Here is an 18,546-nt window from a genome sequence, read left to right on the forward strand (position 1 = left end):
TACATAGATAATGTGCTGAAAAGATTCAGCATGAAAGAAAGTAAAAGAGGTTATTTGCCTATGAGTCATGGCATACGTCTCTCTAAGAAGATGTCTCCTAAGACATCTGAAGAGAGGAATAGAATGAATTCTATTCCCTATGCTTCGGCAGTAGGATCGATTATGTATGCTATGCTATGTACTAGGCCTGATGTTGCTTATGCCTTAGGCATAACAAGTAGATTCTAGGCTGATCCAGGAGAGGATCATTGGATAGCTGTGAAAAATATTCTTAAGTACTTGAGAAGGACTAAAGATATTTTTCTAGTTTATGGAGGATCTGAGTTGAAACTAGAAGGATTTTCTGATTCTAGTTTTCAATCAGACCTAGATGATAGTAAGTCTACTTCAGGGTATGTCTTTACCCTAAATGGGGGTGCAGTGAGCTGGAAGAGTTCCAAACAGCAAACTGTAGCTGACTCAACTACTGAGGCAGAATACATTGCTGTAAGTGAAGCCGCTAAGGAAGCTGTCTGGATGAAGGAGTTCATCTCTGAGTTAGGAGTAGTTCCGAGATTGCTGGACCAGTCCCAGTTTATTGTGATAACACTGGAGCTGTTGCTCAAGCGAAGGAACCAAGGTCTCATCACAAATCCAAGCACATTCTAAGACGCTTCCATCTTGTTCGAGAGATTGTCGAGAGACAAGACATAGTCATTGAACGAGTAGACACCAAGAACAACCTAGCAGACCCGTTCACTAAAGCTCTACCACAACAGCAGTTCGATCGCCACCTCGATTGTATGGGGATAAAATATAAGAGCGATTGGCTTTAGTGCAAGTGGGAGATTGAAAGAGTAGATGCCCTACAAGCCAATCGCAATATGTATTGCGAAGGATTTTTCTTTTGATTTGTCCAAATCATGTACATGACATTTAAATATGAATAAAGGCGTTATGTTTTATCATATGCTGTTGATTATATTTATGATAAACTCCTTAGATTAGGGCAATGGTTTTAAGACTATGATGAGATTATACTAGTGAGACTTAAAATCCTAAAATTCTAATCTTAAATATTCCCAGTCATTGGTACATTGAGTTGGGGATCAATGATTACCGGAAAGACTGGCATGTCTTATGTATGCTCGATGCAGAGGATGATTGATCTCACAACCATTTGTGTGGAGACACTAATACAAAGATATGGGTGCTCATTAGAAGAATGAGTTCACTGAATTGACCTACAAAGAAAAATCTTATGAAGTCTTACTTACATGTCAAAAGATGATTCTCTTAGTGGGAGTTGTGCAACTGATCCTTTGACCTGAGATCACCATGGTATCTTGTGCACATGAACCCAATGGGTCACAAACAAGAAAACTTATCAAGGGTCTAATTGGATTAGATCATGTTTGCAAGATAAACATCCTAGCAGGTGTTGCAAACCTTAGCTCCTGATTCGAATTGGATTCGAATCTGATTCGAATTGGATTTGAATCTGATTCTTAATTGATCTAATTTGATTAGATCATATTCTAATATGGGTTAGCCAAGAGTTGGCACCTAATTGGCTTGGTTTGAGTCTAATTGGATTAGATTTGATAAATCATTTAATTTTGACCGTTGGATCAACATTTGGATGAAGAGAAGGATCAAATGGATGGCGCCATGGATTAGAGCCATTGGATCTTCATCATGGGATGATGGGAGATCATGATCTCGTGATGGATCTCATCTGGAGGCGTGATAGTGAAAAATACATGAAGGGAAAAGAGAGGATAGCGTGAGATTTTAAATGGATAAGGATGAATCTTCCTTTGATCTTATCCATTTGATCTCTCTCTCTCTTCATCACGCCTAAGGGATATATGGCGCCTTCTTTCATGGCCTTTGGATCATCATCAACCCTTGATGAATGGATAAGGTTGGTTCCTATTTTTCATGCGTGAGAAGAAGTGAAGAAAGGGAAGAGTACGGCGCATTTCATGAAGAGGTGCTTAGGGAATCAAGCGCCATATCATAAGCGCTTGATCTTATCCTAACCACTTTTGATACGCCTCTCCCTATTTTTGTGGCGCCTTCTCTCCTCTTATCACGCCCCATCTGAAGGATGTGTGGATAGGATGCATCCTTTGGTGATGCATCCCCATGCCATCTATAAATAGGAATGCTCCCGGTGTTTTCTAATCATCGGAAATCAATCCAACTCTCTCTCTCTCATATCCCTTCTTTCTTACATTAGTTTCTTTCTTTCTAACATTGCTTCTAGTGTGTCCTAAGCCAAGACAAGGTGGTCTTCCTTAGGACAAAAGGATTAGAAGTGATTTTAGAAGGCTAAAGAAAAATAGAAAGGAAGGAAAGCAAGCCATTAGAGTTCTTTAGAAGAATTCTGCATTAAGGATCAAAAGTCTTTGGAGCTAAAGTCTTGATCAAGTTTTCGTGTGGATCACCATTGGAGGGCGGACACTTGGACGCCTCGTGGAGATTGTACACTTTGGATTAACGTTTGAGGTATTCTACTAATTCTGCATTTATTTTATATTATTTGATTGTAATCATTAAGGTGATCTAGGCTTAAAAGGGTTTCATGCATAGGGACTTTATTAAGAAAATTTTTAAAATCCCTAGCTTCCGCTGCCCATTATGACATGCTAGAACCCTACAGAGGCGTCCAAGTGTCCGCCCTCTAATGGTGATCTCAGGTCAAAGGATCAGTTGCACAACTCCCACTAAGAGAATCATCTTTTGACATGTAAGTAAGACTTCATAAGATTTCTCTTTGTAGGTCAATTCAGTGAACTCATTCTTCTAATGAGCACCCACATCTTTGTATTAGTGTCTCCACACAAATGATTGTGAGATCAATCATCCTCTGCATCGAGCATACATAAGATATGCCAGTCTTTCCGGTAATCATTGATCCCCGACTCAATGTACCAATGACTGGGAATATTTAAGATTAGGATTTTAGGATTTTAAGTCTCACTAGTATGATCTCATCATAGTCTTAAAATCATTGCCCTAATCTAAGGAGTTTATCATAAATATAATCAACAGCATATGATAAAACATAATGCCTTTATTCATATTTAAATGTCATGTACATGATTTGGACAAATCAAAAGAAAAATCCTTCGCAATACATATTGCGATTAGCTTGTAGGGCATCTACTCTTTCAATCTCCCACTTGCACTAAAGCCAATCGCTCTTATATTTCATCCCCATACAATCGAGGTGGTGATCGAACTGCTGTTGTGGTAGAGCTTTAGTGAACGGGTCTGCTAGGTTGTTCTTTGTGTCTACTCGTTCAATGACTATGTCTTGTCTCTCGACAATCTCTCGAACAAGATGGAAGCGTCTTAGAATGTGCTTGGATTTGTGATGAGACCTTGGTTCCTTCGCTTGAGCAACAGCTCCAGTGTTGTCACAATAAACTGGGACTGTTCCAGCAATCTCAGGAACTACTCCTAACTCAGAGATGAACTTCTTCATCCAGATAGCTTCCTTAGTGGCTTCACTTACAGCAATGTATTCTGCCTCAGTAGTTGAGTCAGCTACAGTTTGCTGTTTGGAACTCTTCCAGCTCACTGCACCACCATTTAGGGTAAAGACATATCCTGAAGTGGACTTGCTATCATCTGGGTCTGACTGAAAACTAGAATCAGAAAATCCTTCTAGTTTCAACTCAGATCCTCCATAAACTAGAAAAATATCTTTAGTCCTTCTCAAGTACTTAAGAATATTTTTCACAGCTATCCAATGATCCTCTCCTGGATCAGCCTGGAATCTGCTTGTTATGCCTAAGACATAAGCAACATCAGGTCTAGTACATAGCATAGCATACATAATCGATCCTACTGCCGAAGCATAGGGAATAGAATTCATTCTATTTCTCTCTTCAGATGTCTTAGGAGACATCTTCTTAGAGAGACGTATGCCATGACTCATAGGCAAGTAACCTCTTTTACTTCCTTCCATGCTGAATCTTTTCAGCACATGATCTATGTACCTAGACTGGGACAAGCCTAGCATCCTTTTAGATCTATCCCTATAGATCTTTATACCAAGTATATAGGATGCTTCTCCCAAGTCTTTCATGGAAAAGCTTTTTGATAGCCAAGTCTTGACCGATTGTAACATTGGAATATCATTTCCAATGATCAGTATGTATCTACATACAATATTAAGAAGACAATGGCACTCCCACTAGTCTTCTTGTACACACATGGTTCATCCACATTTTTGATAAAACCAAACTCTTTGACTGTTGTATCAAAACGGATGTTCCAACTCCTTGATGCTTGCTTTAATCCATAAATGGATCTCTTAAGCTTGCATACTTGATTTGCTCTCCCACTTGAGACAAATCCTTCTGGCTGTGTCATGTAAACCTCTTCCTCAAGATAACCATTAAGGAAGGCGGTTTTGACATCCATCTGCCAGATTTCATAATCATAGTATGCAGCTATTGCAAGCAAGATCCGAATAGATTTGAGCATAGCTACTGGTGAAAAAGTTTCATCATAGTCAATTCCTTGCTTTTGCCTGAAACCTTTTGCCACCAATCTAGCCTTGTAGGTTTCTACTTGGCCATCTGCTCCAATCTTTTTCTTATAGACCCATTTACAACCTATAGGGTTTACACCCTCTGGTGCATCAACCAAAGTCCATACTTGGTTGGTATACATAGAATCTATTTTGGATTTCATGGCTTCTAGCCATTTGTCAGAGTCACTACTCATGACAGCTTCCGAATAGGTCAGAGGATCATTATTCTGAACAATGTGGGCTTCACCATTCTCAATGATGAACCCATACCTCTCAGGTGCTCTTCGCACTCTATCTGACCTTCGGAGAGGAGATGTGTGTTGTGGTTGTACCTCATTTATGGGTACATCTGGTTGAAGAATTTCTTGTGTTTCTATTTGTAGGTCTTGAACTTCATTAAGTTCAATTCTTCTTTCACTGCCCTTTTCTAAGAAAGTGGCATGCCTACTAACAAATACCTTTTGTTCAGTAGGATGATAGAAGAGATATCCAATACTTTCTTTGGAATAACCTACAAATGTACATTTATCTGATCTAGCACTTAGCTTATGTCCAAAATTTCTTTTGACATATGCTTGGCAGCCCCATATTTTAAAATATTTAAGATTGGGCTTCCTACCTCTCCATATCTCATATGGAGTACTAGATACAGATTTTGAAGGTATCCTGTTTAGCACATATGTGGCAGTTTTTAAGGCAAAACCCCAGAAGGAAATAGGAAGATCTATAAAGCACATCATGGACCTTACCATATCTAATAGAGTACGATTCCTCCGTTCAGCTACACCATTTAATTGTGGCGTATACGGAGGTGTCCATTCAGAGAGAATGCCCTTTTCTTTAAGATGATTTAAAAACTCACTAGAAAGGTATCCACCTCCTCGATCAGATCGAAGGATTTTAATACACTTTCCGGTTTGTTTTTCAACCATACTTTGATACTCTTTAAACTTATCAAAAGCTTCGGATTTATGTTTCATAAGATACACATATCCGAACCTAGATAAATCATCAGTGAATGTGATGAAGTAAGAGTGTCCACCTCTAGCTAGAGTTGTCATAGGATCACATACATCTGTATGTATAAGTCCTAATAACTCACTTCCCCTTTCTCCATGTCCAGTGAATGGAGATTTGGTCATTTTTTCCATAAGACAAGATTCACAAGTTTCTAATGATTCATAATCATAAGGATCAAAGAACTTTTCTTTGTATAACTTGTTGATTCTTGATTCACTTATGTGACCAAGTCGGCAATGCCAAAGGAGGGTATTATTCACTTTCTCTCTCTTTCTTTTATTGCTTTTATTAATATGAAAGACATTGTCATTAAGTAATAAAACAAGAAGACCATTTTCCATAATGCCATTGCAAAGATGTTTATTAGAAAAATAAATAGAGCAACCATTGCCCTTTCCATTAATTTCAAAGCCTTTCTTTAACAACAAAGGAATGGAAATTATATTTCTAATAATTTTGGGCATATAATAACAATCTTCTAATTGTAGGAGCTCTCCCGAAGGCAACTCCAAGTTGTAGGTTCCAACAGCTTCAGCCTGGATGGACTCTCCTCCAGCGCCATATAGCTCGAAGTCACCTTTCTTCAAAATTTTAATTTTCTGTAGTCTATGCAAAGATTTGCAAATGTGAAAACCACAGCCGGTATCCAATACCCATGAATTTGAATTTGAAGAACTTAATGACAAGTTGGCATGTAACATAAACATACCTTTCGATGCAACTTTTGCATCGGTCTTCATACTTGCAAGAAAACTCTTGCAATTCCTTTTCCAGTGGCCAGCTTTGCCGCAATGAAAACAGGTACTTGATCCGGAGTTTTTCTTTCCTTTTTTCTTTTTGATGCTACTCTTAGGGTTCAATCTTTTCTTAGAACCCTTATTTCCCGATTTCCCCTTAGAGGTGCTATCTATAAGAAGGAGTGGACCTTTATCCTTCTTAATATGGCCTTCAGCTGTTTTGAGCATATTTAACAGCTCGGGCAGGGAGGTGTTCAGCTTGTTCATGTGAAAGTTCACAACAAACTGAGAGAATGAATCAGGCAGTGATTGCAGGATCAAATCCTGACTGAGCTCACTATCCATAGCAAAACCTAATTGACTTAATCTGGTGATTAAGTCTATAACCATAAGAACATGGTTTTGCACTGGAGTTCCTTCATTCATTCTAGCACGAAACAACTGCTTAGATATCTCATACCTAGCAGTCCTGCTTTGTTCTCAATACAACTCTTTTAAATTGAGAAGTATGGATTGAGTGTCCATGCTTTCATATTGCCTCTGTAATTCATTGCTCATAGAGGCAAGTATGATACATTTGACAGTCAAACTGTCATTTTTCCACATCTTATGTGTGGCAACCTCCTCTTCTGTAGCATCATCCCCTAGATCTCGAAGATCAGGGGTTTCAAGTATATAGGAAATTTTCTCCTGAGTGAGTACTATCTTTAAATTCCTCAGCCAGTCCACATAGTTTGGACCGGTCAACTTGTTGGCATCTAAGATGCCTCTTAGTGAAAGTGAAAAAGCCATTTAATAATTCTATATATGCAAGAACAAAACTAACATAAGCAGACCAATCATGATGACATGTTTGCAACTAGATAAGGACTTTAATCTAATTTGTCTCCTACTATTTTTATCGAATATCATAGCCCTCTCCTATGATAAACGTGAAAATATAATTTTTCTTAGTAGGGTTGAGATCCTAATTCATCATAAAAGGCCTTGTGGTTACACAACAAACCTTTATGAGTTCAAAGGTAGGAAACTCTTTCCAATTGCATCTCATGCAATTCTCAACTTTATCTTGTCCTCTTAAAACACTTATTGCCTTGTGTTAGCACAACAAACAATAATGTTTTAGTTAAGTCAAATCCTTCATTTCTATATAGTCATATTTGAATAATATTGCCCTTGTGGTTGCACAACAAAGCAATATATTAAAATATGCCATAAGCAACTTAATGCACCAAGACAATATAAAATCAGTCCCCATAGCAAGCCTTGTGTTAGCACAACAAACTAGCATGGATCTTGACATAATAATGTCGAGGCATGAAGGAAGGCTATCAATAGTGTTATATCAATATTAAGCTTATCCATAATAGGCAATCAAATAATTGGCCAGGTAAGCAGGTGGGAGGCTCCCCTTACTCAGAGAGTAAGGTCCTAATTAGAGAACCACCTTTAGTGCTTTCCTTAGACACCAATTAGATTAATTGTTCTAGAATTGGTTAGCCCAAAGTTTTTCAACACTATGACTTAATATAATTTTTATTGAGGGCTTACTAGTCTCTAGCACATTCTTTAATTGCAACATATATTTAACATGTTTAAAATAAGCTATCATGCATCATGGCTATCTCATAGCATGTATAAATCATAAGCAATTAATCAACATGCTTCAACATATCTTCAAATGAAAAATTTCATATCATGACATTTTATTACATATAATATCATATATGATCATACATTTCAGCATTTCTCTAAGCATATGACATTACTATCTCATAGTAAATTAATAATCATACATCATGCATAATTATTTGACTGAACCAATTAAGGACGACTCTGATACCACTGAAGGGTTTTAGCATGTTATAATGAGCAGCGGAAGCTAGGAATTTTAAAATTTCTTAATAAAGTCCCTATGCATGAAACCCTTTTTAAGCCTAGATCACCTTAATGATTACAATCTAATGATATAAAATAAATGCAGAATTAGTAGAATACCTCAAACGCTAATCCAAAATATACAATCTCTACGAGGCGTCCAAGTGTCCGCCCTCCAATGGTGATCTCAGGTCAAAGGATCAGTTGCACAACTCCCACTAAGAGAATCATCTTTTGACATGTAAGTAAGACTTCATAAGATTTCTCTTTGTAGGTCAATTCAGTGAACTCATTTTTCTAATGAGCACCCACATCTTTGTATTAGTGTCTCCACACAAATGATTGTGAGATCAATCATCCTCTGCATCGAGCATACATAAGATATGCCAGTCTTTCCGGTAATCATTGATCCCCGACTCAATGTACCAATGACTAGAAATATTTAAGATTAGGATTTTAGGATTTTAAGTCTCACTAGTATGATCTCATCATAGTCTTAAAACCATTGCCCTAATCTAAGGAGTTTATCATAAATATAATCAACAGCATATGATAAAACATAATGCCTTTATTCATATTTAAATGTCATGTACATGATTTGGACAAATCAAAAGAAAAACCCTTCGCAATACATATTGCGATTAGCTTGTAGGGCATCTACTCTTTCATGACATTCATAGCATGTACTATATCAAGTCATGTACATAGCATGGTATACATGAGGCTCCCTATTGCTGATCATAGGGGATCTTGCTCATGCGTTGAATCTTTTCAGATGTGTTGGGTCACATCTTCTTGGAGAGATTAATTCCATGCCTTAGGGGTAAGAGACCCCTTTTAGAGTTTTCCATGCTGAACCTTTTCAGCACTTCCTCTATGTACATCTTCTGTGATAGGCCAAGCATCCTTTTAGATCTATCTCTATAGACCTTTATTCCCAAAATATAGGATGCTTCCCCAAGGTCTTTCATAGAGAATTCTTTTGACAACCAGACCTTGACCGAGGTTAGCATGGAAATATCATTCCCTATTAGTAGGATGTCGTCCACGTACAGTACGAGAAATACGACAGCGCTCCCACTAACCTTTTTGTAAACACACGATTCCTCTTCGTTTTTGATGAAATCAAACATTTTGATTGCGTCATCGAAACGAGTGTTCCAACTCCGAGATGCTTGCTTTAGTCCATAGATGGACCTTTGCAGCTTGCAGACCTTGTGATCTCCATCACTGAAAGTGAACCCCAAAGGCTGTTCCATATAGATATCTTCATCAAGATATCCATTCAGGAAAGCAGTTTTCACATCCATCTGCCAGATTTCATAATCATGAAATGCTGCAATGGCAAGCAATGTTCGGATGGATTTTAGCATGGCTACAGGTGAAAAGGTCTCCTGATAGTCAATGCCTTCGCGCTGACTATACCCTTTCGCCACAAGCCTTGCCTTATAGGTCTCTACCTCTCCATCCGAACCTATCTTCCTTTTGTAGATCTATTTGCATCCAATAGGTACAATACCTTCTGGTAGGTCTACTCAGGTCCAGACTTGGTTGGAATGCATGGAGTCTAACTCTGACTTCATTGCTTCCAACCATTTCTCGGAATCGACATCAGATATCGCCTCGTTGTAGGTTTTGGGATCCTGTATGTGATCCCTATCTCCCACTAGGAACATTTTCTTGGTATCCTCTTCTAGTATACCTAAGTATCTATCGGGAGGATGGGAGACCCTACTATATCTACGAGGTGGTCGAGGGACATCGTGTACTGGCTCTGTATGAATGGGTTTGATAGGATCCATGACTCGTTGCTTTTCAGAGACTTTCTCTTCAAGCTCAATTTTCCTCCCACTGCCTCTATCAAGGATAAACTATTTTTCCAAGAAGATGGCATGACGGCTCACAAACACATTGTGATCCTCTGAGATGGAAAAATTGTATCCTAATGACTCTTTAGGATATCATATAAAACGAGCACTTATGGTCCTAGCCTCTAGCTTGTCCGCCTGTAGTCTCTTGACGTGGGCCGGACATCCCCAAATCTTGAGATGACCAAGACTTGGTTTCTTACCATGCTATATCTCATACGGTGTGGTAGGAAGGGATTTAGAGGGAACTCTATTCAACAAGTAAATAGCTGAAAATAGGGCATCTATCTAAAGAAACAAGGATAAATCAGTGAAGCTCATCATGGACTGGACCATATCAATAGAGTCCGATTCCTCCTTTCTGACACTCCATTGAGCTGAGGTGTACCAGGAGGAGTCCATTATGAAACTATGCCATTCTCCTTGAGATAATCACGGAACTCTACATTAAGGTATTCACTTTCTCGATCTGATCGAAGAACCTTAATGAGTTTTTGTGCTTATTTTTCTACTTCATATCTAAGCTTTTTGAACCTTTCAAAAGTTTCATATTTGTGTCTCATACACATATCCATACCGTGAGTAATCATTGGTAAATGAAGTAAAAAATTATAACCCCTAGCCTGCACATCGAATGGGCCACACACATCAGTGTGTACTAGGATAAGTATTTCAGTGGACCTCCCTGTGTCCTACAAAGGATAACTTGGCCATCTTTCCTTGAAGGCAGAATTCACAAATCAAATATGACTCGGAAGTCAATGAGCCCAAAAGCTCATGTTTCTCCAATTTGTTTATTCTGTCTTCTCCTATATGGCCAAGCCTGAGGTGCCATAAATACTTTAGATTTATCTCATTTTTGGATCTATTAGATTCTATGGTATTCACTGTTTGCTCAGATATATTCACAGATACATCCATATGTATGTGATAGAGACTGTCAATCTTAAAACCATGTTGAATCAATTTAATTTTTAAATAAATAAAAATCTTTTTGTGCTAAATAAAATACAGAAATCAAATTTCTGCTAGCAATAGGTAACAGTCCCTAAGTATCCTGAGCATATCTGACAAACCTTCTGAAGGTCTGTCCCCCTTCATGTTCTTTATGCTTCCCATGTATGTAGGACAGTTCCTCTTCCAATGGCCGTCCATGATGCAATGGAAACACTTTTCCTTGCAATTGGCCTTTTTCTTGGAACTTCCTTACTTGATGTTTTCTTAGTCTTCTGCTTCTTCGCAGGCTTCTTCTTCTTCCAAATAGACTCTCTCTTGAAAGTAGAAACCAACTTGACAGCGAAAACGATGCCCCTTGAACTTCTTCAAGGTCCCTAAGGTAGTTACCAATTTATTTAATAATTCTATTTTAGTGCATACAACCTTGTTCATATGGTAGTTTACTATAAACTATTCATATGAAGCTGGAAGGGATTGCGGGATCAAATCTGTTTGCAATTCCTTGTGCATGGTCATGCCAAGCTTCTCAAGCTTCTCTAAGTTCTTTATCATGGTCAAACCATGATCATGGACAGACTGTCCATCGTGCATCTTGGCTTTGAAGAGCCTCTTGGACACTTCAAACCGAGCTGCGTGACTCTGATCACCATACAACTCTTGCAGGTGATTTAATATGTCCCTGGCAGTCTTCATGTTCTCATGCTGGCATTGTAATTCATTGGACATGGATGCCATTGTGCAGCACCTAACCTCATTGTCATTGTTCGTCCACTTTAGCATGCGTCTTACGCTGATCAGTGATCAGACAGATTGGTAACACGGGAATTCCATGGTCTAGCACATACCCGAATTTCTCACAATTCAAAACTATTTTTGAAATTTGCTGAGCCAATCTTTATAATTGGGTTTGGTCAAACGGTTGTTCTATAGGATATGAGTTAAGAGTCTAGAAGCTGACTTTATAATTCTCAGAGAGTAAAGATTCTAGTTAGACTTTTGTACTTGATCCTAATCTGTTCTAAGGTCTTTTAGAACAAATGTAACTCCCACTATTTTCTCAAATTCCTCACACTCCCCTGGTAGGAAAACGGAAATCCCACACGACTAGGGTTTCTAGTGGGTACTGCGGTCCCACCGATTTACATGCCGCCTCACCTAACAGTTATTGGTGACACATAGATTGATGAATGTACAACTCTTGTACAATGCTTCTCAAGCATGTTGCAGTGTAACTTGGTCTCTAAGCCATGAAAACCTCACCTAACAGTTATTGGTCCCATTTCTTAGTTAAGTCAGACCCACCATATAACCGTAGGAATAAAGTCGTCATTGGGTCCTCACCTAACAGTTATTGGTGCCCAACCCCACCTTTACCCTACAACATCTCATGTCTATAGAGAGGTCCAGCCCCCCGATGCAACTTGCCCACTGTGTCCAGCCGAGACAAATCAACATCAGAAAGACCTTAGCAGCTCTACTACAGTGGAAGACCTATTGACTTAATATTGGTTAATCAGGTCTTAGTGTTTGCAACTTGAGCTCTTCATAAGAGGTAATCGAACAATTGGCCAGGTAAGCAGGTGGGAGGCTCCCCTTACTCAGAGAGTAAGGTCCTAATTAAGTAACCACCTTTCATGCTTTCCTAGACACCAATTAGATCAATTAATCTAATATGACTTGCTCATGTTGGTTCACTCTCGACTTGATTGAGGAGGTTTTAATTAAGGTCTCAATTGGGTTTGCTACATCACATGTAAACCTATCTACCCGACTCTCATTCACATCACATGCAAACGGCACATTACAGGCAGTTATAATCGCAGCAATAATTAAAGCTAAACTTTAAATGGGTGATGATCATGGATTCTAATTAGGTCGTATTACAAGCACATGCACGTCAATCAATCAATTGGTCTTCAACTCTTGAATTGGTTCCAAGCCTCCTTGATTCGATCCTTGACCAACTCTTGATCCAATCGCCATCAACCACTTAGACCCCTGCTCATCTCATGCATCATCTTCGACTTGATCGTTGACGTACATCACATCACAGAAATACAACCAGATATAAAATAAAAACAAAAATAAATTACATCTCCCTTTTAGGAGGCACGTAGGCCTCTCAAAACATTAAATAAGATGCATGCAAGCATCTGAAAAATTACATGACATTACATATCACATCGCAGGTCATTACATTCGATACCAAAAGGGTTTGAATCCTATGATCATCACCACATGCAGCAATTATAATTTTCAGATCTGAAAACTAATTGATTATCTTATGACATAGGTTGCTGATCATGCTAATCATGATTCTAAACTTTGTAATCCCATTAACAATGCAATTAGAATCATCATCTTATCATATAAAAATCAGCATGCAAAAATCAGCACCCTAGAAAAAATCTGCATGCAGAAAATTTTCAGCATGCATAATCTTTCAATTTTCAGATCTAATAAGCCCACTAATAATTAATCCTTACCTTAATCTACGAAGCCTAGGCTCTGATACCACTATTAGAAAACCCCGATCATGCCGCTGAAATTTAAAAAATTCAGATGCAGCGGAAGAGGTATGTGCGGGATCAACCGTTCATCGCATGAACGTTGTTTAAAAACCGTTCGTAGATAGATAAGGATTAAAAACTTTTAAATAATATTAGAAGATCAGATCTTCACCTTTATGCAGGTAGATGATCACCGCAAACTGATGATCGTGGTTTAGGATGAAGGTTCGCTTGAAGCCGTTCAAGTGCCCGGCCTCTACGGGTATCCACATGAAGCAGAAAACCGATCCAAGCTTTCTATCTTCCTGGGGTGCTAGCTCCCTTGCAGAGATAACTTTGATGGCTGATATCCTCCCTTTCAATCAATCCTTGATTGTGCTTGGGAGGAGGAAGAAGAAGGATGAAGAGAAGAAGAGGAACGAAGCCCTGCAGCCTTCTTTTTCTTCCTTGTGTTGGAACCAAACGGTGGAGGAAGAAGGAGGCCACCAAGATCCTTTTCTTCCCTTTGTTGTTGGTGGCTGAAAAGAGAGGAGAGGAGGGTGGCCACGTGATGGAGAGGAGGAGGGCTTCACTTTTCATTAGGGCACCTCCTTTCAAAGCCTTATAAAGGCATCTAGGGCTCCTATTTGGTTTAGTCCAAATCATGAATCAATTGGGTTCAATCTATGCTAGTCCTAATCTAATTAGAACTTGAATGAACCATGACTCAATTGAACTCTTCAATCCTAATCCAATTAGGAGTCATGTTGATTCATTAGATTAATAATTAATTAGGACTTAAGAAATCCTAATCCAATTAGGACTTGTTTAATTCTAGCCCTAATCCAATTAGGACTCTAATTTGAATTCGAAGTCCTAATCCGATTAGGACTCTAGGAATCCTACTCCAAGTAGGAATCCAAATTTAATTCAAAACTCCTAATCTAATTAGGATTGTAGGAATCCTACTCCAAGTAGGAATCCCAGTCCTACTCCAAATAGGATTTCCAGTTCAAGTAGGAATCCCAGTCCAAGTAGGAATCTCAGTCCAAGTAGGATTCCTAGTCCTAATCCAATTAGGACTCTAGGAATCCTACTCCAAGTAGGACTCTTGTTTTAAGTCCAATTAATTAATTCTCTTTGTTCCTTCTTCAGCTTATTATCAATCGAATTGATTACTTGTGATTCCTAATCACGATTCAACCATCGGATCGGTCAATGCCTCTAGTGTGTGTGACCCCATAGGTTCTACTCTGACTGGTAGTGAGATATATTGTGATCTCCATCACAATATCATTGAAAACTCCTTTCAATAGGTCGGAACGATTCCAACTCTACTCATTAGGGCTTATCGATCATCGAAATAATCCCTATGAGTCCCACCATCCACCAGTGACACCTAGCAGCATGTAGTGGCTACCCAGCAGAATAGAATGATGAACCTCTAGGTGCAGTTATCATGTGATACAGTCCTTCTATCGTGGATCCCTACAGGACGGAGATCATGGATAACTCGTCAAACCTCTTCGTCTGTTATATGTCAAGATTTATTTGACTCGAGTTTGATAGTGGAAAACTCTTTCTCCACTTTATATTACTGCCCTGGCCAAGGTCTTAGAACTCAGTCTAACAAATCACATAGGATCACTCCTCTTCTATCAAGGTCGATAGATTCCATGTAAGTGCATACCCTACTCCTACAGTGAACTTACTGCAGCCAATCTACACTACAAGGACCCATATGACTAGAGACCATGTATACGTGTAGTCAAACTACAATAACCTCACTGTGAGTAGCCGAAGCACCGCAGGTCAAAGGACCAGTCATACTACTGCAACATCAAGCAAGTCACTGACGAGTGGATAGACATCCAAGTGACTTCTTGTCTTGGTCACGCTCAGTACCCTTGTTCTCTAACAAGCACCTGCACTATCACTTCAGTGTCCCTACACTGTGGACTCAAGTCTCGTCCATCCAGAAGGAAAGTGATCTGTGCACTGATCGGATCGATCACCGTCCTCGTGATGATCTATTGATCAGGAGCATTTAGAAATTAATCACTAATGATACATGGCTCAAATTCTCAACTCTTGAGAATATGCATCATCATCTTATTAATTTCTTGGACGATTCATAGACACATAAATAATATGAATGAAAAGATGCCTTTTATTTATTCAATAATAAATAGTCAAGTACAAAATTATGTCTCTAGAATTAACAATGTGTCAGCCAGATTGGCTTCTAGGGCATACATCTAACAATTTTAACTCTGGTACCAGTCGAAGACAGTCTTCAACTGCACATCGCATGTGGCGCGGGCTCAGTCCCAATACATAGGGTGACACCCGTGTGTGCCTATTAAAGCACTCATCATATGAGCCCCCGGGTGGAGAGCCACGCTTCGTCACACGATCACGCGTGAGAGTTTCCGGGAATCGGATAGTTTCCACTAATCCTTTGCTTTGACACCAAATATCACAAAGCCCTCAGATCTCGAGGATTGTGTAATTCAAATAAATATGCATAAATCACAACTTCTTGTGATTTGAAGATTGAGATCATATCTCAACCATAAAAGAGATCAGATCTCTTACCTTTAGAAGGGGGTTCCTTCAAGGATGCTTCGCAGCCGCACAAGCGTCCGGCCTCGATGACTCGTCCACGCGAAGCTCCGGAATGATCAGCTTTCCGGGGAGTGCTAGCTCGCAGGGAGGCAGAAGGTTGGCTGAAAGGGAGAAGGAAGAAGATGGACCTTCATAGCTCAAGAACTCCTTCTTGGGATTTCACCTTCAGAACTACTTTCTCCTCTCACTCTCTTTCTCTGGTGCTCTTCATGTGTTCAGAAGAAGGAAGAGGGGTGGCCTATTTATAGGCCAAGAAGAGGGTGAGGTGTCCCTATGAGGTGTCCTGTGAGGTGTCCTGCCAGGACACATGTCACACATGCAAGAAAAAGAGGTGTCCTGCTCCGCCACGTGTCACGCATGCAAAGGGTGAGGTGGCCTGGAGGGCGATGTCATGGATGACCTCATGAGGCAGATGAGGTCATGGATGACATCAGGAGGAGTGTGAGGTGTCCAGGCCCGCCACATGTCACACATGCAAGCAAAAGAGGTGTCCTGCTCCGCCACATGTCACGCATGCAAGCAAAAGAGGTGTCTTGCTCCGCCACGTGTCACGCATGCAAAGGGGTGAGGTGGCCGGGATGTGGGTCCCACATACAGTATGTGGGCCCCACCTAAGCAGGACATGGGTCCCACCTAAGCAGAACATGGGTCCCACATACAGTATGTGGGTCCCACCTAGGCAGGACGTGGGTCCCACATACAGTATGTGGGTCCCACATACAGTATGTGGGTCCCACATAGGGAAGGAAGTCCTAGTCATACTAGGATCATAATTGATTTTAATCCAATTTGACTCAAGCCAAATCTGATTTGGTTGAGCAAATTAGATATTTTCACCAAACCAATTTTGGTGTCAATTACGGTTTTACCAATTTCAAATCATATTTGAATTTGGTCAAGCCCAATCTCTATTACTCAATCAAATTGAGTCTAATCAGTGATCCAATCACCAATTAACTTCTCCAAGCAACAATTACTTAGGGCAATCAGTCAATCACATTGACTATTTTACCTCTAGACGATTCTCAATCGTCAATCAGCCATTTGATCAATACAGAAACTTCTAAGCGTGTGATCTCATAGGTTCGAACCTAAGCCGGTAGTACAAGAACACTTCCTGCACTAATCGAAGTAACCATCTAGCAATGGGACCCGACGACCGGATAGGCCGAATAGATGCAAAGCAACATTCTAGAACCTATGGACTATGGTTACTGCATAATTCATCCTCTTGACCAGAAAATGCCCAGGGTGGGTTCAGAGTCTGTCTACCCTGAAACGATCCATCCGGAAATATGTTTCAATTCAATAAGTCAAGTGATAGTGATTTGACTTTTCCTGGCTAGGGTACTACTTAATTGAAAAGACAAGGCATTCACCCTTATTTCTAAGGGAGGTCAATCCCATCTTGATCTGCAATTGACTACCACAAGTACTTGACTGAACTCAGAAATCTTTCGTCGCTGGATTAGAAATCCAGGTAGTCCGGCACCAAAGTACAATGAGTTGCTTGCAAGCCACCGGTTGCAATCTCAAGTCTAAAGGATATATATACCCATATCCACTCGGAACAACTCTTGACAAGAGAGAGTCCGTCAATTGGTCACGTTCAGTGAACGTACACTACCATTCACCTGTATACCATACTAGTATCTCTATACTCTTTGGTTTGGAAGACAACGAACAAATATGATACACAATGACCTACGCCCGATAATACTATCGTCCTATTAATAGTATATCATACGGTCATGAACATTTAAAGACCTGTGTGACAAAATCATATTTCATTACACAAAGCAGTCCTAAGGACTTCATCACATCGGAGTTTGTGAAGATGTTCTGGTGATGAATAAATACCATGTTATTTATAATTGATTCAATACATTTACAATCAACAATTGATTGGATTTAGGACATAATTCCCAACAGGTTATAGTCCCATACTCCTAATAAGATTAGGAGGAGCCCTAAACCCAATCTATAAAAGGGCAGCAAGGGAGACATTATGAATTAATTCTCTCCTCTTCCTCCCCACGTCTCCGCTCTCCCTCTCTTCTTCCTTCCTTAAGGCAGAAAGGGGACCTCATCTTCCTCTTCATCCACGGGAGCAAGGCAAGGAAGATCCACGCTTAAAGCTTCATCCCTCATCTTCCTCCATTGCGAGCAAGGTTGAAGAAGAAAGCGTTCTTCTTCAAAGAGGTATGCTGCAGATTTTTATCTTCCAATATTATGATAGTCATGAGAGATCTTTGCAAGGAGCTAGCACTCCGGTAAGACCTATTCTCAGATGATTATATCCTCGTGTGGATACCTGTAGAGGCCGGACAATTGTGCGGCTCAAACAGGAACCTAGAATAGATCATCAGGCTGCGGTGTTCTTGAAAAATAGCCGTTAGACATTGATTTGTGGCCGTTCTGCACAGTCTGCATCTCCT

Source organism: Phoenix dactylifera, unplaced genomic scaffold (genome assembly GCF_009389715.1).
Source record: "Phoenix dactylifera cultivar Barhee BC4 unplaced genomic scaffold, palm_55x_up_171113_PBpolish2nd_filt_p 000798F, whole genome shotgun sequence".
Lineage (NCBI taxonomy): Eukaryota > Viridiplantae > Streptophyta > Magnoliopsida > Arecales > Arecaceae > Phoenix > Phoenix dactylifera.